Source organism: Platalea leucorodia (assembly GCF_965183815.1).
Source record: "Platalea leucorodia genome assembly, chromosome: 7".
NCBI classification, from domain to species: Eukaryota; Metazoa; Chordata; class Aves; order Pelecaniformes; family Threskiornithidae; genus Platalea; species Platalea leucorodia.
In genome coordinates, this window is record NC_138829.1 from 52,132,912 (window position 1) to 52,156,224 (window position 23,313).

Consider the following 23,313-nt stretch of genomic DNA (forward strand, 5'->3'; position numbering starts at 1 on the left):
GGGGCCAGGACCAAAAGCTCTTCCTGCTCTTCAAGTAGCCATGCAACCCCATTCACAGCCCTACAAACGCTGGCGCTCTCTCTTTCTAGAGCCTCCCAAAGGCCAATACTGCCTCCATGAGCCGCTGAGCCGGAACCGAGCTCAGCAATTGTAAACGTCCAGGGATTCCTCCCACCCCAAAGGGGCCAGGAACAAAACCTCTTGCTGCTCTTCAAGTAGCCACGCAACCCCATTCTCAGCCCCACAAAGACTGGCGCTCTCTCTTTCTAGAGCCTCCCAAAGGCCAATACTACCTGTCTGGTACGCTGAGCCAGAGCCAGGCTCGGCAACTGTGAACGTCCAGGGATTCCTCCCACTCCAAACGTGCCAGGACTAAAAGCTCTTGCTGCTCTTCCAGTAGCTACGCAACCCCATTCACAGCCCCACAAATGCTGGCGCTCTCTCTTTCTAGAGCCTACCAAAGGCCAATACTGCCTCCATGAGCCGCTGAGCCGGAACCGAGCTCAGCAATTGTAAACGTCCAGGGATTCCTCCCACCCCAAAGGGGCCAGGACCAAAAGCTCTTGCTGCTCTTCAAGTAGCCACGCAACCCCATTCACAGCCCCACAAACGCTGGCGCTCTCTCTTTCTAGAGACTACCAAAGTCCAATACTACCTGCCTGGGACGCTGAGTAGAGCTGGAGCCAGGCTCAGCAATTGCGAACGTCCAGGGATTCCTCCCACCCCAAAGGGGCCAGGAACAAAAGCTCTTGCTGCTCTTCAAGTAGCCATGCAACCCCATTCACAGCCCCACAAAGACTGGCGCGCTCTCTTTCTAGAGCCTCCCAAAGGCCAATACTAGCTGCAAAAGACGTGGAGTAGAGCTGGAGCCCAGCTCCACAATTGCAAACGTCCAGGGATTCCTCCCACACCAAAGTGGCCAGGACCAAAAGCTCTTGCTGCTCTTCCAGTAGGTACGCCACCCCATTCACAGCCCCACAAACGCAGGCGCTCTCTCTTTCTAGAGCCTCCCAAAGGCCAATACTATCTGACAGGGCTAAGGAGCTACAGCCCAGCTCAGCAATTGTGAACATACAGGGATTCCTCCCACTCCAAAGGGGCCAGGAACAAAAGCTCTTGCTGCTCTTCAAGTAGCTACGCAACCCCATTCACAGCCCCACAAATGCTGGCGCTCTCTCTTTCTAGAGCCTCCCAAAGGCCAATACTAGCTGCCTGGGACGCTGAGGAGAGCCGGAGCCAGGCTCAGCAATTGCGAACGTCCAGGGATTCCTCCCACCCCAAAGGGGCCAGGAACAAAAGCTCTTGCTGCTCTTCAAGTAGCCACGCAACCCCATTCACAGCCCCACAAACGCTGGCGCTCTCTCTTTCTAGAGCCTCCCAAAGTCCAATACTACTTGCGTGGGACGATGAGGAGAGCCGGAGCCATGCTCAGCAATTGCGAACGTCCAGGGATTCCTCCCACCCCAAAGGGGCCAGGAACAAAAGCTCTTGCTGCTCTTCAAGTAGCCACGCAACCCCATTCACAGCCCCACAAACGCTGGCGCTCTCTCTTTCTAGAGCCTCTCAAAGGCCAATAATATCTGCCTACGATGCTGAGATGAAGCCAGGCTCAGCAATTGTGAACGTCCAGGGATTCCTCCCACCCCAAAGTGGCCAGGAACAAAAGCTCTTGCTGCTCTTCAAGTAGCCAAGCAACCCCATTCACAGCCCCACAAACGCTGGCGCTCTCTGTTTCTGAAGTCTCCCAAAGTGCAATACTATCTGCCTGGGCCGTGGAGTAGAGCTAGAGTCAGGCTCAGCAATTGTGAACGTCCAGGGATTCCTCCCACCCCAAATGGGCCAGCACCAAAAGCTCTTGCTGCTCTTCAAGTAGCCATGCAACCCCATTCACAGCCCCACAAACACTGGCGTTGTCTCTTTTTTGACACTACCAAAGTCAAATACTGCCTCCATGAGCCGCTGAGCTGGAACCGAGCTCAGCAATTGAAAACGTCCAGGGATTCCTCCCACCCCAAAGGGGCCAGGAACAAAAGCTCTTGCTGCTCTTCAAGTAGCCACGCAACCCCATTCACGGCTAAACAAACGCTGGCGCTCTCTCTTTCTAGAGCCTCCCAAAAACCAACACTATCTCTCTGGGACGTAGAGTAGAGCTACTAGCTGCCTGCGACGCTGAGCCTCAGCCAGGCTCAGCAATTGCGAACGTAGAAGCTCTTGCTGCTCTTCAAGTAGCCACGCAACCCCATTCACAGCCCCACAAACGCTGGCGCTCTCTCTTTCTAGAGCCTCCCAAAGGCCAATACTACCTGCCTGGGATGCTGAGGAGAGCTGGAGCCAGGCTCAGCAATTGCGAACGTCCAGGGATTCCTTCCACCCCAATGGTGCCAGGACCAAAAGCTCTTCCTGCTCTTTAAGTAGCCGTGCAACCCCATTCACAGCCCCACAAACGCTGGTGCTCTCTCTTTCTAGAGCCTCCCAAAGTCCAGTACTAGCTGCCTGGGACCCTGAGTAGAGTTGGAGACCAGCTCATAATTGCGAATGTCCAGGGATTCCCCCCACCTCAAAGGTGCCACGACCCAAAGCTCTTGCTGCTCTTGAAGTAGCCAGGGAACCCCATTCGCAGAGTGAATCACCTGGTGGAGGAATTATCCTCAATGCACTCCAAGAGTCTTCTCCACAGCTTACAGCTTGCTCTGCTGTTTTTCCAGCAGATGCCAGGGTGAGTGAAGTCCCTCAGCATGATTAGAGCCTGCGAGCATGATGCTTCCTGTGTTTGACGTAAGAACACTTCATCAACAGGCTCCCTGCAATCAGGCATCCTGTAGTCAACACCAACCATGAAGTTTCCTTTGTTGGCTTGGCCCCTAAGTTTTACCTGTAAGCTCGCAATGTATTCATCTCTGGTTTTCAGAGACAGGTCTGTGCAGTCAATCCATTCTTTTACACAGAGGATAACTCCCTGTCCCTCCTTCCTTGCCTCTACCTTCTAAACAGTTTATAGCCATTGATTGCAGCGTTCTAGTCGTGTGATTCATCCCACCACATTTCAGTGACAGCGATTAGAGTGCAGCTTTCTAGCTGCACAGTGGCTTCCAGGGCCTTCTGTTTGTTACTCATGCTGTGTGCATTAGTATAGAGAACTTCAGCTGGGATATCAACCTTGCCACCTTTTTAGAGGAATATGCCCTAATTCCTCTAAGGCATTTCAAAAATGTTTCCCTGATTGTTGCTGATACATCAGCAGCCACTCTCTCTTCTCTGTTGCTCAAAACTCCGTTCCCTTCCCCCACTCAATTTTAAAGGTCTCCAAATGAGTCTGGCCAGCTTGTTGGCGAAGACCCTCTTGTTCCACTTGGTTAAGTGAATCTCATCAGCTCCCAGCAGACCTGTTTTCTCAAAGGCAGATCAATGATCACACAAGCCAAAGCCTTGAGCATGGCAGCAGCCACGCAGCCACTCATTCATGACCTGTTCAATTTGTCTCCTTCATCCTAAACTGCTTCCTTTTATGGGGACGGTAGATGAGACCACCTATGCTTGAGATCCTTTTAACATTGCTTCAAGGGACATATAGTCTCTTTTAATGGTTCTAAGTTGCCTTACTACTCCACATAGTATCATTATACTCTACGTGGAACAGTAGGAGTGGATAATGATCTGTAGGGGGTCACCAGGCTCAGCAGCCTCTCAGTGATATCACAAATGTTAGCTCCTGGTAGGCATAAAACTTCTCCATAGAAATTGTCTGGACAGCAAATGGGTCTTTTGGTGCCATTGAGTAAGGAATCTCCAACTAGTAATATTTTACATGTTTTTCTGGTGGCACTAGTTTTAATACGGGTGGTTGGATCACGTTCGCATGTTACACTTCTGCATCCAGGCCGTTACTCACGTGCTCTTCATTCTCTAACCCTAGAGCATCACATCTGTTGTGTATGGGCACTTTAGGGCAAGTGGGAAGATTCTTCCTTCTGCCCCATGCAGAGACAAGGATCCCATCTGCTTCATCTCTCAGGTACTTGTGCCAGTCAGCTCAATGTTGAATTCAGGCTTACCTTCCCATTGAGCAGCCTTAAGGCAGGGCTCAGACTGCGACAGCACACAATATCACGCATCAATCTCTCACTCACATTCCTGGATATTGCGCTGCCTGTTGAGCGACTCTTGTAAAACATAGCTACTTTTTTGAACAGTTCTTCTAGCTGGGCACAGTGGTAGCTATGACATCCACCGTTGCCTTCAGGTGCTAGGGGGACTTCCAAGTGCTGGAGCTCCCTGCAATCTAAGGTCTGGACAGCTATTTCAGTCTTTAGGAGGTCTGTTTGGGTGGAGACGTCAGCATACATAGGCTGTAGTGCTTCTGTTCGGGTTTCAGCTTCGTTCTTGCAGTTGTGGCAGGCTGACTCCACTGTCTTTCAGCAGGTCGCAGTCTCCTTGTAGTCCTCGCAAAAAAATGGCCCACTTAATTATAAAATGGTAGTTGTTTTGAAAGAAGTCATCTTTCTAATTCTAATTTCTTGGAGACCTCAATCTTCTGGCTAGGCTTGCTCAGCCACCGGCTAGCTGGAGTGACCATTGGGGCTGTGGCCTAAGTTTGCATGTGAGCAGAGCAAGCAGCAGCTTGACAACTGGCAGAGTGCACTGTCCTTCTTGCATGCCATTCCACACAAATTGCCAATGCTGGGCCCTTCTCAAAGTGGTCATGGCCACTGGTGCTTCCTAGGGGCCAGCTATATGCAGCTTCCCACAGTTTGAACTGGCTGTGGGGATCATGGCACTGCCCAACTCTCACCTGTCCCTCTTGTGGGACCTGTCGCCTGGCAGCTTGTCCCTCCACACACACAGAACCCAAGGATGCTTGGGACCCAGAAACCTCCTCAGACACCCCCAGGGACCTCCCCAAGCCTTGCATTCCTCTCAACATGCGGCAACAAATGCTGCTGCCACTGCCTGCGTCAGCTTCTTCTGGTTTGGACTGCTAATACAAGTCTGCCACACTCCACACTGATATTGTTTGCAGCAGCACACCAGGAAGTCCTTTTGTTTCATTAACAACCAAAGGGCACGCAGGGATCACTAACATCTTTGTCCTCGGACCCTTCAGTCCTTTTCTTGGTAGAGGAATCCCAGCTGACTCCATCCTAATATTCACTGGGCTAAGTAAGTACATGACCTCATTTCCCAGGACAGACACTATGCCCTAACGTCCTAACTGCGTGTACTTGGGTCTCCAGTATGTCCCTCTATACTTGGGCTTCCAGCTCATCCAAGCTCAACCTGTTTTTCAAACTTTCCAGTTTTTCTTGCAATTGTCTTGGTTTTGTTCGGTCATTTTCTAGGGCAGCCAGGTGTCCAGATTTTCCAGTTGTGCTCACAATTCTCTTGTTTTCTTTAGCTGACTTTCTGAGGTGTCCCCCTTTATCTAGGCTTCCAGTTTATCCAAGCGCAACTGGGTCTTCAGATTTTCCAGTCGTGCTTATAATTCCCCTGTTTTCCTTCATCCACTTTCTAGGGTCTCCCGCTGTTGATGGAGGCAAGTTAAAAACAACCAGATACTACTTCGATCTTGTTGCCCTCTGCCTCACCCTACTCCTTGCTTCTGTAAGCATTGCTCAATATCCTTAGGGATGAGGTACTGGGGTAATTTTTTCTCAGATTCCAAATACACTGGGTGGGGGGGTGTCACTCAGGATAAACACTGTGTGACTGGCTCACATGACTGTGTGCAGGGCCACCCTGAACTCATTTCACCTTTTCCTGCTCTCCATTATCCCTCATCCAAAATGTCATTTCCTATTGGAGTCCCATGGGTTGTACGGTAAGGCAGTAGGAGGCCCTGGGATGCATGCGTACATAAGTACTTGGGGCCCGCAGGTGGAACGGAAAGGCACTTAAAGGCCACTGTTGAACCCAGAAACACAATTGGCATGCACAGAAAAGCATGCTGAACAAAAAAGCTCTCAGAAGCCCCTGTTGCACACATAAAGTGACTCAAAGGCCTCAAGACAGCATGAAGGGCACCCAGAGGCCCTGAGAACAGACTGAAAATGTCTACACACAGAAGCAATCAGAATCAAGGATCTGAACAGAAAGGCACTTGGAGGCCCATAGGCAGCACAGAAATGCACACAGAAACACACAGGCTAAACAGAAAAACTTCCAGAAGCTCCTTGGGTTCAACAGAAAGGCAGTCCGAAGCGTCTGGGGCACACAGAAAGGAAATGGAAGGACCCCTCAGGACAAAGAAAGGCACTAAAAGGTCACATAGAAATGCATTCAGAGGCCTCTTGGTCAAACAGAAAGGCACTGAGAAGCCCTTGTCCCTAACAGAATGTGACAAAGAGGCTCCTGGGAGACAGAAAATCACATGGAGGCCCTTGGATTGCACAGAAACGCACTTGGAGGTCTCTGGGCCCTACAAAAAGGAACTCAGAGGACCCTGAATCTAATAGAAAAGCTCACAGAGTCCCTTGGTTCAAACAGGAAGGCACTCAGATGCCCCAGAGCCACAAAAAAAAGGCAATCTGAGGCCCCTGAGTTGAACAGAAAGGTGCACCATCCCAGGGTCTCTGAGTACCTTTCCTTTTCCACATAAGGGCCTTCAAGTGCCTTTTCATGCACCCCAGAGATCTCTGAGTGACTTTCTTTGCTTCCCAGTGGCCTTTGAGTGCCCTTCTGTGCGGACTGGGCCTTTGTGTTCATCTCTCACCCCTTGGTGTCCCTTTCTGTGTGGCTTCAGGCAGCAAACTATGATCCTGTGCACCTCAGGGTCCTCCAAGTGCCCATCTTCACAGCCCAGGGACCTCCATGTACAGTTCTGTTCACTATTCACCCCTCAGTATCACTTTCAGTGCAGCCCCAGAGCCTCCAAGTGCCTCTTGGTGAGACCCACGGGCTTACTTGGGCCTTTCTGTGCACGTAAGGGTCTCCATGTGCTTCTCTGGGGTGGCCTTGGGGATTCCTTCTGCCTATGTGTGCAGCTGTAAGGCCGCCAATTGCCTTTCTGTTTGACACAGGGCTCTCCCAGAGCATTTCTGTGAGGCCCTGGACTCTCTGAATGCTTTTGTGTATTGACCTGGAGCATCTGAGTGCCTTTCTGTGCAACCTTGATGCCTCCAAGCACATTTTTGTTCATGCCAGGGATCTCCTAGTGCCTTTCTGTGTGCCCCAGTGGCCTCTGAGTTCTTTTCTGTGTGTCCAAGGGGACACAGCCTGCCTTTCTCTGCAGCCCATGGGCCTCCAAATACCTTTCCATTCAGTCTAATGGCCACCAGGTGCCTTCTTGTGTGGCCCTGGGTTCTATAGGTGCCTTTCAGGGTGGACCAAGGGCCTCTGTGTGCCTTTCTTTGCTGCCTAGTAGGAATGGTGCATTTTTCTGTGCACCCCAAGGGCCTTCAAATGCCTTTCTGTGTCTTTGGGGGTCTCCAGAGCTTTGTGTGTGTCCCATGGCTCTTCAAGAGCCTTTCTGGGCACCTTTTCCCCTCAGTGGCACCTTCTGTGCAGCCCTAGGGGCCTCCTGCTGTCCAGGGGCCATGGTATGGTTTTCTGTGCATCTCAGAGGCTTCTGAGCCCATTTTGTTGCACCTGATGGGTCTTGGATTGCCTTTCCAGACACTCCAGGGCCTCTAAGTACCTTTCTGTGCACACTAGGGGTCTCCAGGTGCTTTTATGTGAATGCCTCAAGGTCCTCTGGGTGCCTTTCCATGTATCCCAGAAGGCTCAGAGGACAATCTGTCCAGCTGAGGGGCATCTGGGTGCCCTTTTTTGTGCCCATGGAGCCTCAAAGTGCCTTTCTATGTGGCCAAGAGACATCCTAGTACCTTCCAGTGAGACCTCCATGGCTCCCTGTGCCTTTCTGTGCTGCCCAGGGGCCATGGTATGCTTTTCTGTGCACCCCAGGGACCTTTGAGTGTGTTTTGGTGCATCCCTGAGGCTTCCAAATGCCTTTCTTTGTGGTCCAGGGGTCTTCAAGGACCTTCCTGTTCATGTATCAGCCCTCAGTGTCACTTTCTTTGTGGGTCGAGGGCCTCCGAATGCCTTTAGGTTAGACCCATGAGCCTCCTTCGGCCTCTCTGTATGTCACATGTTCATCTCAGTGAGACCTCTGGGCTTCTAAGTGCCTTTTGATGCACGACAGGGACTTCCCAGTGCCATTCTTTGCTTCCCAGCAGCCTCTGAGTGCCATTCTTGTGCAGCCCTGGGGCCTCTGAGTGCCCTTCTTTGCACCTCCATGGACTCCTGTATGCCCTTCTGTGCTTCTCCAAGTGCCTTTCTGTGCACTACAGGGCCTCTGAGTGCCTTTCTGCATGACCCAGGATCCTCACTCAGCATTTCCTAGGATAAGGTTGATGAATAGAAAGCACCAAGAGCTTGGGCTGCTTGTGAAGACATGCCAGGCATACAACAAATAAATTACAACAGCTTGAGACTGCCACAAGAGTGGTTTGCTTCACATGCCAATCTTGCTCTCCCCTTTTTTAAAGCATGCCAGCTTTTGTCTTAAACCTGTGGAATTTTTCTGTGTTATAGTCAACTTTGTTCAGTTAAAGTGAACTAAATAATTCTGGGAACAGTTAAGTACCTCCAGGAAGTAGGTAACTAACCCCTGTAGTCCATAAGCACACCTTAGTTTAATAAGTCATCAGTTATAGGAGATAACTTGCACAATTTTTGCCTTTGGTGCTGAGTCTGCATGTCTCACAGCAACTTGTCCTGTACCTCATACTGTGTTTCTTCTTATCCCCTTACCTTAAATATATATATTTTTGTGAAAATGATTTCTGAAAATGAACTGGTGGTGTCACCTAGCAGAGAAGGGTATTGCAAATACCAGACATGCTCCAAAAATACACATTCTTCAACTCTTTCTGTCTTATTTTTCACTCCTGTTAGTGGGATTGGTGGTCTTGGAAGTTGAACCCCAGCTCCCATTCTCTGTGGTTGTGGAACAATCTAGACTGCAAAAACTAAAAGCCTATAATATAAAAACCCAGAAGACTTTAATATAAGAATTACTGCTGAATGTAGTTTTTTTGAGCATTGATAAAGTTCAGCATTGCCATTTAGATGGAAGGCCTGAAAATCTTAAAAGTGACAAATTAAAATACAGTATTTTATATTAATGCTACTCTTGGTGTTGCACATAACACAGCATGTTAAGGACTTGGTGTTCTCTGCAGCAGTCATCAAAATGGTGGTTCATCTTTAAGCACATGAACGCTGTCATGGAATGCACATGTAAATGATTTAAGTGCTTTGCTGGATTGGAGCCAGGGACTCAACATCTCACAGCAGTGACCTCTCTTGGGAAGACGGAGGATTTACAACTGACTTTGGTTCTGTTCTTGATAAGAATCGATCATTACAAATGGTAAGGGCCTGCCCCAAAAGTCAGCCAGGACTGTTTACTTAAATGTAACCAGGATGCAGGTGTGGTAAGTACAACTAGTAATTTTACTGAAATGCTCAGATTCTTTAGGCTGTGTGTGCACTACAAGCTGTAGCCTAGAAGAGCACGGATGGGCTTGAATGAGCCACTTGGAATAGTCAAGGCAATCAGCTGTCAGAGCCAGGATGTCAGCAGCCTAAATTAGCAGTCTTGCAGTGTGGATGTAAATCTTTCTGTAGCTTCTTCACCCAGCAAGCCAATGCCTTTCATAGAGTGTGTCATGTGAAAAGTTCACCCTGGGCTCTGAGACATTGCCACACTGTGGCTGTAGCCAAGAGAAATAAGTGAACTGGGTTGGATTTCATAAGAGACTCCATCAAAGTGCAGATATTTCTTGGGAAGCCCTGTCATTTTAACGAAGGTAAAATGAGTCTCTGCAACTTTCTTGCTTCATTAAAGTAAAATATTTTACTTTAAAGTTAATGTTTTGAATCACTTCCTTTTCAAATTAAATGGTTCATTGTTCCAGTCACTATATAGATACAACACAGAGTATAGTCAGAGGACCAGATTTGTAGCTCTAACTCCCACAGCTTAACACTTCACTCACATTGGAAGAATTGGGGGCTAACTGTACAGTACTGTGGTCATTAGTGGGAGCAGGCAGGCAGTATTTGGCCATAAATAAACATTACTGGACCAACTTATTTGTGGAGACATCCATCTCTCTAGTAATTTTACCAACCAAGCTTGTTGCTTGGTTTTCTTTTTCTTTCGACTTGTGTGAATAACTTGAGCAGATGGTAAACTGCTTCCACCATGTCTGGTTGGTATTTGGTGGGATTTGCTGAGCAAGATGTGATTGAGCTACACTTGTCCACCTTGACTGTTAGCAGGCTGAAGTGTAAACACCAGAGTAGGTGATAGTGTCCTAGCACCAATATTTACGGAGAGGGAGAAATAAATAAGTTGCTAAACCTCAAACCATATAGCTTGTCCAGTTCAAGAGTCCATTTTGGGCAAGGGTGCCAAGAGTTCTTGTGCCTGTGGCCTTCTTTTGAAAGGACAGGCTGTTTGAGAAAATCTCCCTCCCCCTATTTGTCCCCACCATTTGTTTTCAAAGGCAGACTCAAAGGTCTCTACTGTCTCTTGACTGCAGCAAGAATGTCAGGGAGGGAGGGGCAGGAATGGAGAACACACCTAAATCTTCCCAGTAAAGTCAGGTCATATACCTGATATTGACTCTACACATATACTGTATGCCTACCTCGTGCACCTGCACATGCCATATACATTGCTTAACATGCCTAGTTGAGGTAAGGAGTGTGGACAACTGACAGCATCCTACACACGAAACTCCAGGCAAAGGACATCTTTGGTGGGTAACGGTTCTCCATGCAATGCTGGCATCTCATTACATTAGAGGGTGACAATTCCACTTGCAGGCTGCAAGTACAACGTGGGAGGGTCACCCATGAGCTCACAGAGCTAATAATGTTACCAGTGTAATCAGTAGGATTAGAGGAGGATTATGAAGGTATGTGAAAAAAACAGAGACTGTGCAAGGTCATCTATGTTGCATTATTATTACAGCCAGTGAAAAGTAGTGATGGATACAGCAAAGAGCCCCTCTACAAAAGCTAGCAATGAAAGGGGGTGAGTGATGTTAGCTAATCTCCAAACAGTCCAACATATTTGCATCGATGTTCATGCATTTTGCACATGTTCACAGGAAGCCCAGCAAAACTATGCACTTTTCTCTTTGAAAGTCATGTTCAGCTCAGATCCCATGAGAGGGGTGAGAACTGCAGATATCTGTGAGGAGTCTGCAATATGTGGGAGTTTTTACAACGATAAAAATGAACAAACAAAAAAGTCTTAAACTTTCAAAGGGGCTTAATAGAAGCACCCTTTGAAAAAAAGTATGAAAGTAGAGTAACTCTGCATTTAGCGAATTTCTCAAATGCAGTAATCAAAAACTATTTAAACACCTTTCATGCTGGGTTTTTTAAGAACATTGACCTCCATGCAAGTAATCCTATGCTCCTGAGGAAATTTTGAAATAACAGAAGATCAGTCACAAAAATTATAAGATGAAAAAATGAATCCATAATTTCCTTCATATGTCCAAACAGAAGAGCCAAAATACCTCGTCAGATTTAGAAGAGTCCAGAAATAGTCGGACAATGTAAGATAGCTGGGTCATCTAGTCAAGTGCTGGGCTATGACAAGTCACAGCTGCTTCAAAGGCAAGAAAAGAAAGTTTCACAATGAGAAAAATGTGCATTCTATGCTTTGTGAGTGCCTGTTGCTAGTAGTTATGTTGGATTAAATCCCAAAGCGCAATTTTTTATTTTTTTTTTTTTGTAATAGCCACACGAGGGCAGTAAGCGGTATTTTCTACTAAAGGAAGTTTTCTTTTTTTCTCAGTTTCTGAACGTTGCACAAAGTGCTTGTTCAATAACATATGCAGCTGATATTTGCACAGTAAGGACCTAATGTGAAATAGTACAGTATCTCACCAAGTTTTCAAAGTGATGATCACTTTGACATCCTGAATCAAATTCAGGATTCATGAAAATAACATTTAATGGGGATGTATCATATGGCCTTTTTAAAACAGCATTATTCTAGAGCATATAATTTTCCCACATGTATTCTTTCTACAATGTTATTTTCATGTATTTGTTTCTAAAACCAAAATTTGCCTGCATCAAGTTCTTGACTGAAATCATATTACCTTCCTAGAAAAGCCACATAAAATCAGTCACTGGCAGAGTCATAAACACCTTGCTACAAACATTAGGCCTGCATTAAGATATGCTGAGAAATACTGTTCTACTCTTTTCATGGGCTTTGGTAGAAAGCAGTCTTTCCTTGCATTCTGTGATGTCTCACAATACTGCTTTTTTCCACTATTATTCATTTTAAATCATCCAGAAAATTATAGCCTTTGAAGGAGATGTGCAATTTCAGTCCCTCCTCTGACCAATTAAATTTCTTATATATTGTCATATAGAAGAACACTGAGACTTCTCAGCCCTATATGCTTTTGATAATTCCACATACTGATAGATTTCTTTTCTTAGCCATTTTTCCATTGATCCTTCTGTTCCTTCATTAAACCGGAAGAACATGTTTATGTGTGGTGCTATTCCAGTCATCCAGCAGGTCATCTCTTTGAGTCTTAAATTCATTACCTTCCCAGGCACAAATGCAACTTAGGCTTATTCTCACAGACGATGACAGTATAGAGCTCCAGCAGGCAGAACATGGGGCTTTGCAATAGTCATTCACTGGCTGACAGTATTTTGAAAAGCATCATGGCAGATATGGCTTACCTAGGAAGCTGACCTGCCTATAAGTTAGTAAATAGCCCACAGTCATGTATATTATATTTCTTTATGTCCTGGAAAACTTGTTTGTGAAACATGTTGATGATCTGTGCTTCCAGTCACCTTTCCTTACCTGTTCTCTCAGACCTGCGCCTACTCAGTCACAAATATGGACAAAGTCCACTGGATGTTTACGTCATTTCAAAGAGTCAGCCAAACACCACAAAAGTACTTGTGCACTGCTTAGTTTACTTTCTGCTGGTCATCTTGATAGGAGCTGAAGTTAATGTTGGTAAATAGGTTAGTCAAACATTTTCCTTTCTGTAACAATTTTTATTACTCATTAGGATGGTCTGATAAACACGAGGTCCTTAAACCTGACTAAATACTTCAATTTTTCCAGAAACTGAAAAATATTATGGTTCTTTTCTTAGCTATTTACCCACAGAGCCAATATTTCACCTGCTTCTATTTAGGTGAAGAGTGCCACAAACTTTATTGCCTCCTGCACCAAATGTAAATGACTTTTTCCAGACTCACTTTGCTTGTAGATACCTCGATATGCTCAGGAAATATTAAATTATAAAAATATAAAGGCAATACATTTTTTCCAATTAAGTGAGGAAGAAAGACCAACATGACAAATTGTTCTGGAATAGGCTTCCTCATGCAGGGAGGAGAATAAATACAAAGAGCAGAACAGAAAACTATAGAATAAAACAACACCCAAACTAACTTTTGGACCTGGTAATTCTCCAGCCTTTAAACAATTTTCCTCACTAGTAAGGCCTAAGTGGTAAAAACTAGCCATTGACTTTTTTGGTGTCAGTTTCTGATAGGGAAAAAAGGGAAAAAAGGGAAAAAAAAATCTTGCTTGATGCCAGAGATTCCATGGCAAATGAAAGGAAGATTTGGGCTTCTAATTTAAACATTTATGAGCATCAACCAAGATGTTGGTTTTGCAGCTACAGCTTTGAGCATTATAGCTGGGATCCATCTTTTGTAACGCTGTGTTTAAAGCACATTATTGGACGGTCTGCTAACTAGTTCATCACACTGTGCTGCTTCAGTCTTGGAGAACCAGAGCTGGTATCAGCATGTTCCCGCTGCTTCATAGCTGTCTTTGGCAGTTATGAAATCTCAGCATAAGTGTGGGTACCACCCATTTTGGGTACCATCTGTGAGTATCTGGCACTGCTTTGACAGCTGTGCTGTCCCCCACCCCCACAATGTTCCTAGAGACCACTTGAGATATTATGGCAACATTTGCTTGCCTTTTAAATGCATGTTTCCTCTCTATCCAGTAAGGATGCAAGAAGATTCAAAGTGCCATCAGGGCCAGCAAAGGCAACAGGGCACAACAGAAGCTGAAAAGGAGGAAAGTGGATGCCAGAATCCTGCAACAGACTTCATATAGGCAGAGTGAGGAACTAAAATATCTTTATGCAAGGGTTACCACCATAAATCCACAAAAGAGCTGTGATATTTGCTGCCACAACAACCACACAAGCATACTAGACTACCTGATGAGGACGATGATCAGGTGCTGAGGCTCAACAGTTGTGGCAAGGACAACACACAGAGCATCATGCCACACTGGACCTGCCCCCAGCAGCAGCCTACACATCACTGCTGCAGGTGAGGAGCCACTTCAGTAACCTGTATGTGCACTATAACTATGCAGAGAGATTTTAAACTGCTTCTCTTCCACTGCAAACATGGTCCACGCCCAAGCTGTCTCACACTTGCTTTTTCATGTCCTGCTCCAATTTCTGAAGGATTTTTCCTCTTCTTACCTACTCAGCACTCTGCTTTGCTTGAGTTGGTGGTACTATAGAAGTTAAAGGAAACACATTGGAAATAAATTATGCTTTATTATGGCTGCAGATACAGAAAGATAAGGAAGTTCAATAGAAAAAGTACAAAGGTAGATTTTAATTGTATGTGTGCACTCAGCTTTGACTGAAGATGAGACTTGCATATGCTGCAAATCTACAGGGCCTTATAATCTCTTGGTTATGCATTATACATCTAAAACAAAGTCTATGGAATTGAGCTCATATTTCCACCTGTTTATGGAAATCTACTGGTGCGATAAGAGAGCAACTACAGCACAGACAGTTTTTACTTTGGCATGAACATTATAAGGAAAATGAGCCATCTTTCAGGACTTTGCATAGTTAGAATATCCTTTTCTAAAACTGGTTGGGGAACAGTCTTTGAAAAGAGTAGCACTGTGGATCTTAGTTTGATTGCTGTGACTATAGTTTTCAGTACTGGATACTTTACCTGGCTTAGTTTGGAAGTAGCTCTGGCACTGATATTAGATGCCAAGAGAAGCTTGATGGGGGCAGGGTTGGTCTGATCTAAATTTCCTGTATTTTCTGGAAGGTATTCTGAAATGTAGAGCAAGAAAATCACAAAGCACTATGCAGAATGGAAGAATATGTCCTCACACAGCTGTATTCATCACTAAAGAAGGTATATATGAGTGAGCATGACAATTAACAAGGAAAATGCCATAATGAAATGTGGATGTGTTTCAGTAACCTATGGATGAACTGCTGGCATTTGAATGGAAAAGGCTACACTGACACAGCAATGTTACATAACTGACAGCAGTCCTAGTGAGTATTGTGATGCTTTGGGGTTTTATTTGTTCAAAAGTTATGAAGAAAGTGGAAGGAGAATATTTTAATCCACTCAGCTGGAGGCATGTAGTCTTATCCTGTGCATTTTTCATTCAATGGCAAAATCATGTGAAATAAAAGGAAGTTTCTCCTCCTTACTCTCCACCTGCACAGATCGGTTTTTGCATGGCCTTCCCACTTGCTCTGCTTAGCTTGAACTACAAATACCATTGAGAAACTCAGCTTTGTCCCTAAAGTAGAGTAGCAAGGAATTGAACTCACTTCCTTCATTTTAGGCTTGGTCTCTAAACAGCAGTTCAATCTCCTTCAATCTCTGGACACAGTACGAGAATTACTGTAAGGCACATAATTGCTATACTAGAAATCAAACAAAGAGTCACAAATAGTTAACACCATTGTCCTTGCAGACCTATGTGGGTAGCAAACAACCAGTTCCGCTTCCATCCAGGGGATTGCAGCAGGAAGTAGTACATACAGTATCTGTTGTCCAATCAGCAAAAAAACATCTGCAGTACCCTTTAGTTATCCTTCGGCTGGGGCTGCACGGCTAGAAGGCGCGTCCCCTGGGTGGTGGATAGGGGATCCCTCTCGGGAGGGTGCACCGGATAAAATTGAAGAAGGTGCCGCGAACCAACGCAGCCTAAGGGAAGGCCACCCTGACAGAAAAACCACTGGCCCTCCAAGTCATGGGGGTTGGGCAGGAGGCCAACTACTTCCTCCTGGAAAAAAAAATAAAAAGTTGCAGAAACGACGAGCATCAGAAATGGTGGGGATGGAGAAAATTGTAACGAAGTGAGGAGGAGGAGATGGGGCTGGATCGGTCATGTCCTGAGGGGGAAACCGACGGAAGACTGCGCTGTGGCCCTTGACTCCAGAGCACGCAGCCGCGGACCGATCGAAGTGGAAGAACGATGTTCGCGCCTTGTGTGCCTCCTGGCACTGAGAGAATTCAGATTCAGATTCAGACCCTTTAGTTATGCCTCACATTTGATACTGTTAAGGAAAACTATGACATCAATTTGTGAGCAACTGTTAGTCTGAGTGACAGATTTTCTATTGACAGTGGATTATTTTCAATGTTTTACAAGTGGACATAACAGTGTCTTCCCAAAAGTATCTGCCAGGTCCTTCAATCTGAACAAACCAACCTCTAAATAACCTTCCAAATAATCTCTAAACAAATATCTGCTCCTTGCTAATAATGATGATGTGTATTTTCAGGCCAAGGAGTTTTCTTTCTCAAAGCTTTGCAGAGTTTAGGGAGTGTCACAAACACAACCACTTTTAGGTTGCTACATTCACCGTGGCTTTTTCTAATATATAGTGACCTGTAGTATTGTATTTTTGACTTGCTCCGTTACCTTAGAAAACTTCCAACTACATACTTTTCTTTCAAAACATGGCCAGGCTCCATTTTGCTACTGTTAACACAACCTTAGGCACATGCTGTGAGGCTTATAAGTTATGTCCTTCATACCTGGGATGTCACCCATCTTCTCACATCTGGGAGGGTATCAGGAGATCCATATTCCTCACCCAATGTGACTGGGAAGGACAAAGCCAGGAGTCATAAATATGCAAAGTAAGAAAAAAGAACTGAAACATCAGGAGAGAAATGAAAACCAGGAGATCTAAAAATCGGGGGGGGGGGGGGGGGGGGGCAGATCTGTCACTTGCTGTGGGTGTTTCTACCAAATAGCCACTTGACGCATTTTTCTGAGTGGAGGATCCCCTAAGAGCTTGCCCAGAAGGGCTATCTCATCTGTATTCCATGGCAGTACTATTAATTTTGCTCTTACTGATCAATATTTAGTAAAAATAACTTGGAGAGACAGTGAATTGCTTGGAACGTGTTTTTTTGAGTATGCAGGTGTCAATTTCTTTTGGACTCTTCTGCCAAAGATGCTCAGGCACTTTTAGAAAAATCTCAATGGGGTAAACCCATGGTTACTTGATTATAAATTTAACCTTTCCTGAAAAACTTGGTACTTTCTAAGTTTATGGACATTTTGGTCAGCAGCGTATTAGACCTATACCTATCCACTTCTCAATGGATATTGATAAGTGCTTGTGTTTACCTGGTCTCCTCCTCCCCTTGCTTTCTTCTAGGCTTTATGCTTCCTTCTGAAAGAATAACATCTTCTTAAAATTGCATTATTAGGTACAGAACACTAGAAGGGAAAATTCAGAAGTGTTTGGTTTGGTTTTTTTTCATTGACATGGCATGATCTTAAGGGTAAGGGAGAGGCTTGGTCTGTAGTGTCCATGCTTCTGGATTTGGTCATATGTTTGTATGCTTTGGAGCCTTCAGCCACATCTGGCAAATTGCAGCAGGCCGGAGCGCGTAGCTGGGTGGGTCTGCCTCTAAGGGAAAAATGTATGAATCTCAACTCATACCAGTTCAAAGAAGAGACTTCATACTGACACCACTGCAGTCTGACAGGCCATGACCTCCTTTTGGGACAGAGCAGTCTTTGTGCTGTTATCATACTGAAAGCAAACAGAGCATCAGATATTCAAGCTCTGAGCTTTTGAAAGTGATCAGCCCATTACAAACTTAAAAAGTATCAATTTCAAATTGAGTGCCATTCTACCCTGAGACTGACATATATGCTTTCGTTTGAATTACTTTCACGATTTTGCACTTTTTAAAGAATGCAATTACTTTTGCTGAGATGTATTGTATTTGCTGGAGCAGAGTGGGCTGGCTGGTCCTTCCCAGGGAGGCCATCTTGGCTCCATGGCTGCACTCCAAACAGGTACCCCACGCGCAGTGCTTCCCCAAGGTGCACCTTTTCTCGCACACATTTACACCCCTAGGGCCTCTCCTCGCAATCCCTGGAGCTTCCTCCCCCGGGACGGCTGTGAGACCACGGACACTGTGTTTCGCGGTGCCTCCGAAAGGCAGCCTGCCGTACCCCCAGGCCTCCTCCCCGCTCCAACTTCCCCCTCGGGTCCGGCAGGGCCTCCCTTTGGCCCTGCCCCGGGCTCCCCGCCAATCACACAGCCCAATCCTCCCCTCCCCCGCCTATCGCGGCCCACCTCCCTTCCCGCCTCCGCTCCGCCCACACGGGCCGCGCCCTCCGCCTCCTCCCCGGACCCGCCCCGGACCCGCCCCCCTGCCTTCGGCAGCCAATGGGGGAGCGGGCGGCAAGCCCGGCTCTCGCAGGGCGTGTGAGGGAGCGGTCCCGATCTCACTTGCTTTTTGCTCGTGCTCCCGGTCGTTTCAGCCCGGCTCGGCTTGCCCCGCCTGAGCGCCGGTAACCGCCATTCTCTCGGCAGGTGAGTGGGAGAGGGGCCCGGTCGCCGACAGCGGGCCCCCGGCATATGTGGGGCGCAGGTCCTTGATCGCCGGCTTTCCTGGTTCGGCTTAGCTCCGCCGCCTGCAGGCGGTGGGCTGCGGCGGTCCCAGGGGAATGGGGTAGGGGACAGCGACGGGCTGTGTTCCTCTGTGTCTGGCTGATTCATTGCGGGCTGCCGCTCCACCCCTTTCCCCCTCCCCCCCAGCCGCGACGCGCCTGCAGCGCACCGCCGTCCGCGTTGGGGCTGAGGGAGGACAAGACGGGGGTCTGGCGGTTGGTCAACCGAGACGGGCTCGGTTGGTCTGTTTTTAGCCTAATTATTATTTTCATTAGGGCGAGCACGAAGTTCTGGGGTAAATGTGCGAGTGTGCCGGGTGCTGTTTCCTAAGCGGAGCTTATCCTTGCTGAAGGAAAGGGTGAGAACGCAGGGAGGGTGGTGGGAGCGGAGCCGGCGGGCGCGGGAGGGTCCACCCGGGCGGGTGCGGAAGCGCCCTGGAAAGGCAAGGTGTCCCTGGCATCCTGCTCGCTTTTTCGCCTGGCTTGAGGGTTAGTGCGATCCTGCCGCCGATAAGGGAGCGGAGGGGGGGAGGGGACGGGGGCAGGGGCAGCGGTGTTAGAGTTACACGGGGAGATTCACTAAACCTGCGCCGCGTGAACGAAGACGACATTGGTGACCCGCACCTTCGCGGATTAGTGGCGCTGCTTTGACCCATTATCAGGACGAGTTTCAGCTCTGTAGAAGTGTGCACGCGGCTTGGTATCAGTGGAGGGTTTTCAAGTGTGCGTAAACTTAAATACTTAAGTGTATGTGTGTGTGTGTGTGTGTGAGAGAGAGAGAGACTAGTCCATATACTCATGTGATTCCAGGCTGTTAAACTTTTAAAAACCGCAGTCACTGCAAACTGCTTTTGAGATACACACAAAGAGAAAATGTTATATTTTGTTCATGGTGTGGCAGGTTTATTGCATGAGAATGCTAATTCGACTTGGTGCAAAAGGTAGATTAAGATTTTTGTAGCATCTCGGAACTCCATTTTCTTGCCTCCTTTTCGTACAACTTTTTTTTTATTTTGCGCTATGTTTTCTGCTTTAAATAGAAAAATCAACCTAGAATGTGACTTCAGTTATAATCCACTTATAACAGATCTATACTATTGTTGATGGCACTATAACAGGAAGCACCTTTTTGGAAAGACAAAAGTGCAAAGTGGGATCAAGACAAATATCTTATTCTTCCTCTTATCTGGCAATTTGTCAGCACTTAGAGGACAATCGTATTGAAACTCTGCAGTCTAGAGGAGATTACTGTACAGAAAACTACTCGCTTCCTTATCAGATGTTTGTAGGAGTGTAGCGCTGAGAATGGGGAAGATCTAATGCCTTCATTCTTTCCTTAAACAATTATGTTTTCCCGAATGTCTAACCTCTTCAATTTCCAGATCTACAAGTTCTTTTATGAGTTTTCTGACCAATGTGAACAGATGTTATAGAAAAAAGTATTGTAGTCTTCAGCGGTAATTAGCAGGTTCTTTTCGTGTTGTGAGCATATCGATATACTGATATAAACTAACAATTACCAGTTTATAGTAGCAGAGGTGATATTGTAGGTAAGTATGATGTGGATCTCTATTAGTTTAGGAAATGTAACTTTACATGATTACACAAGCTCTGTCATAGCTGTGACTTGGTTTGAAAGAGAAGTTGATCTGAGGGCTCTTGAAAATTTTGGGCTGCTACAGCCTTGATTCAAGAGCCTCTTCCAGGAAGAAAACATTACTCTTGGTTAAAGAAAACTTGAACATCAAAGAACTGAGGCTTTTTAGCAGAATAGAAACTGTGAAGTTGCACAAGCTAAGTACACCCCTTTTTTTCTCCTAGCTTTGAGATATACTTTGCTTTCTTCATTGCCTGCCGTCCTTCTCGTTGGAAACTTTTGTTTGGCGTTGGCTGTGCCTTCACGGCCCGTGTAGAAAAGCCTGGAGAGGCTGGGGGTGCCGGTACCCCGGGGCGGGGCTGTCCCCGCCGCAGGCCCGGCTGTTGTTGGCCTGCGCGGTCCTGCGGCGGCGCGACCTTTCACCCACTTCTTGGGAGTGGTCACGTGAGCAGGCCCGGAGAGGGGAGGAGCGCCTGGGGGAGGGGCGCGCCCCGCAGAGGCGTTCCTGCGGAGCCGGAGCTGACCCGCCAGCTCCCCATGTTCTGGGGTGGATATCGGGGAGAGAGGAGGCGGAGCAGCGCACGCTCCAGAGCAAATAAAAGCAAATACAAGTTCTGGAGCGATCGGCGGTTAGATGTGCGCTTGGCAGGGAGGATGCTTCTGTTTGCTGCATGCAGGGATAGTCAGTGTTGAATCCTCAGCATGACTGGTTTTGGAAAATCTTGGGTAAAAGGTGACTTAAATGAATGCTTGTATTTAAACAAAACAAAAAAACCCACCTAAAAACTGTGTATTTTTTTAATATTCCAAAACCATTGTCTTTGTCCTGCAGCATGCTGTCTCATAGTTTTGAACTCCACATGTTCAGAAAAACAAGATCTAAATCACTGAAAAGCAACCCTCTTTTTCCAAGTCTGAATTAACTTTAATTTGAATGATCAATTTAAATATTTGTGAAATGTTTGGAACTGGTTCTTCACTCTTTCAGCCTTGTACAGTAAATGATCATTGAACTACTGTGAGAGCAATCCATTCACTTTGCCTTTGGTCAACACACATTGTTGTCCATCTTCCAGGATCTCCAAAGTCCTAAAATGTGACATTTTGCATGTCTTGTAAAAGTCCTGCCATTTCAGAAATATTTGTTGTTGTAGAGAAGATAATAATTCTTCTCTACTGCACAAGCATAGAAGCTCATTAGTGCAAATGGAGAGAGAAGGAAGAGATAAAACTTATATAACTGAAATGTCTAGGTATGTCTTTTATAGCAGTATTAAAAAGAAACACCCAGATCCTGGAGCCTAGGTTTTGGGAGGTGGGGGAGGTTTCTGCATGGTATGGTAACTGCTCAGTGTTTTAGTTTTGCATGTTTATCTCTTGCTCAGCAAGATTATTCTGAATTTCTAGAAGGTCAGAGGAGGTTAAAGAAAGCTTGCTTGGGATATGTACAATATAACATGTATTGCAGTAGAGACTAGAATAATCTAAAAGGTCTAGGAACAGTACAGTAGCCCTACTCTGTATCAGGGAAAAAAAGCATAAATAATATGACAGTTGTAAAAGTTTCTGTTTTGATTACCGTTGTGGAGCATGTCAGTGTTTTGTTTTGGTTTTTGTTGTTGTTGCTGAAGTGTACATTTTGGAACTGTCTTTTACAAGAGCATGCTGTTTGGGAAGAGGAGAGAGGTCATATGTTCTAGAAACTGTAGGGGTTGATATTCCTTAGTGTTAGCCTAGTAATTAACACATTGTCTGCTGTAGCCAGTCTCCTCTACTTCTTTGTCAGACTGTCTCCAATTTGATCAGGTGAGAATACAACTTACTGTCTGTGGCTTTTCTCTTGGAAGTGCCAGTGAAAACAGTTTGTTCTGTGAACATCTCTCCAAGAAATTTTGATGGAATCTGTGTTGACTGTAAGGGGAGTTTAAAGCCTGTAGGCAAACACTTGGATGTCTTAAACTGAAAGATGAACTACGGTTGGAGTCTAGTCCCTGAGATCACCTTGCTTATTGCACTAGCTAGTGATCACAAGTTTGAGCTCTCAAAAATGACTGAGTGGGCAGCAGATGCTGAGTGGGCATCTCAGAGCTGTTAAATGAAGACAGATCCATCCAGATAATACATTCATCCAGTGTAATGGAAAACTGTTTCAGAACTGCTGTTTGTAACTATTCTCTCCACTGCCATCAATTTTTCTAAAATGGTTCCAGTCTTATCCAGTCCCTCTGAGCAGTTGAAAGCTCTGTGTGAATCAAAGCTCAAACTGTTTTTCTTGACTTTGTTTCAGAGCTACAACTGACTGTTTGCCTTTGCTGTAGTGTAATGTTTATTAGGACCTAACAGCATTGGAACGAATCTGCTCCTCAGTGTGTCCTAACCTATTCAAGATCCCAGCTGCAGTGAGCTTGTGGGACAAAATATTTCTGTGTGACAAATAGACCTCAAGTCTGCTTTTAAGGAAGACAGCTGTTCAGGTATGCTTATCTTTCATTCATTGGTCTGTCTGTTATTATCTCTTCCCTTCCATATATGCCTGTTGCTCCAGTTTACCACTTGGAAAGGAGATAAAGAAATTGGCCCAAGATTCCAAAGGAGCTGCCTGCAGAGGGTAGTTAATATTCACCCACAGGTGATCTTGGAAAACTGCTGTGGACAGGACACAAGCTGATAGGTTTGTCAGTTGGACAGCAAGTTACTGTAAACTTCTTAGCTGTTCTGACTTCAAACTGTCTGCTGTGGGTGAGGTTTGCAGTAGGTCCCAGTGTTGCTGTACCTGGGCAAATACATATATCCAGTTCTCCACCTTGGCTTGAACCACAGCATTTGGTCATTTTTTAGATATGAGAAATCCTTTAAGACATTTGCAATTCCAAGGGACCACAGCTGTCAGCTCTAGGTGAGGGTGGGAAGGATTGGAGCCAATGATTAGCAATAACCAAAGATGAGAACTTGAAATTTACATGTCAAATGATGGTTGTTGGAGGAG

General features: G+C 46.1%; 1 protein-coding gene across 7 annotated transcripts in view; it reads left to right on the plus strand.

Annotated features, from left to right (window-relative positions):
- Positions 1 to 18,531: 18,531 nt before the first annotated feature.
- Positions 18,532 to 23,313, plus strand: part of CPT1A (carnitine palmitoyltransferase 1A) — a 46,732-nt gene continuing 41,950 nt past the window's right edge. For 5 of the 7 annotated variants that reach the window (XM_082317837.1, XM_082317840.1, XM_082317841.1 and 2 more), the window contains exon 1: positions 18,532 to 18,653. The gene's annotated coding sequence lies outside the window, so the exon portion shown is untranslated. Of the gene's footprint in view, positions 18,654 to 18,947; positions 19,090 to 22,614; positions 22,802 to 23,313 lie in introns of those variants that run through there. The other 2 variants (XM_082317838.1, XM_082317839.1) reach the window with 2 other exon arrangements.